Genomic DNA, 1,792 nt, shown 5'->3' on the forward strand with positions numbered 1-1,792 from the left:
AAGACTTGTGACCATTTAACCGAAAGAGGAGGGAAACTGGAATGGGAAACAGTCCTCCATTTTTGTCTGACCACACAGAAAAGATCAGTAATAAACACACGCTTTGAAAAGTTTAAAACAACAAATAAATCCAAATTACTAATATTGCATTGTAAAGCTTAATGATGATGCTGAAGCACAACTGAGTGAACTGAATGACATCAATGCTAACGGAATGCAATACTGCACGTCTTCATTCTATCAAACTTCATAACAATCTGACGCGGTTAGGAGTCGCCATTCACACAAAATATCGATTGGTGCAGAAGGATTTGTGTGAAAAATTATATAGATTATTACCTTGTAGTGTTAAATACTGTACTTAAATTAACTAGAAATTCGAATACTTAGGTATATTCCCTGTGATTCACAAGCTCCTCTCTTTAATCATTCTCACATATATGTGTGTGTGTGTGTGTGTGTATATATATATATATATTATCTAGTACACGAAGTCAACTTGCCACGCCAAATGTTTGCTCATGAACTTCAACTGCTATTCTACTGAATGTATTAGTTACTGCCTGCAGTAATTCTGAAGAATTATATTTTGTTGTCCTTTGTATAATCAAATATATCTTTATAGAAACGTATCTTCTTTACTCTCCTTATAACACTTTAACATAAGGAAGTCATAAAGTTTTCCAAAGAAAAAGGACGAAAAACAAAGAACATGCAACCCTATATAATTCCTATAAAAAAACATAGCTTTTGACACGTGTATTTTAAGTACTTATCAAACCCATTTATTGTAATGATCATTAATATACTCGTACACTACTTCAAAAATCGTCCTGAGCTTCTAAAACTAATATTTTTATTTTTGAGAACAAGTAATTTCACAAAAGCATATTACCTTCGTGGGCAAATCAAAATTAATTCTTTTGACCTAAAATTGCAGTATGATATTTCATCATCTCTGAAGTATAGTTATTAAATATTGATAGTGTCAGCTTCCGAAATCGATAATACTAATATCTAACATTCAGTGGAAAACTTCAGAGAATTCATTATCTAGTGGCTTAATTAATTCATAAAGAATTCTAACAAACTGCTCTAAGAAACAAAGTCTTTACCCAAAACAATGCTTCCTGAAGGCGGAAAAATTTTTGCATGCTCGAGAAGAAGAGCAGGGTAGAGACGGTAGAGCAAACAGTCTAGAGGATACTGTTTACCGCTCCCTCTAGTACTCAAGTTACTGGCAAGGTCTATACATTGGCAACTAAAGCCAAGACAAAGTTTTTTGGTCATATTTAAAAAGCTACCCCATCTACTCATTGAAATATGGTCAATTTATTAGTATTTTTAGGGAGAGACCGAGACCACTTTGTCGCTCTGTCATTGTTAACAAATCCACTTCCAAGGATAGGAACACACACCAGTCGGGGTTCAGATTATGTTCTCTGCATGCCTGGTAGCTGACCGGGCATGGGTACAGGAAATTAGTGTGTGACGAATAGGTCACGTGACTAAATCCAGCGGCTAAACCTTGGTTTTGACATCAAAGCTCTGAAGCTTTAAAGGGCTCCCATCAAACGAGACAACAAACGGATAATTTACAAATTACAAATGATAAATACAGTGTAAAAATAGCATAGATTATAAAGTGTACGCAACTGTTCCACATCCTTGCTGGTCAGCACCTGTTAGGATGCTGGTTAGGTACCAAGTTGTTTAAAAATAATATAATTACACTTTACAGGTACGAGGTAAGAATATGCACCGTTCAACATCCCTACTGGGTTGGTGCCTT

This window comes from Macrobrachium rosenbergii, chromosome 3, assembly GCF_040412425.1.
Source record: "Macrobrachium rosenbergii isolate ZJJX-2024 chromosome 3, ASM4041242v1, whole genome shotgun sequence".
Lineage (NCBI taxonomy): Eukaryota > Metazoa > Arthropoda > Malacostraca > Decapoda > Palaemonidae > Macrobrachium > Macrobrachium rosenbergii.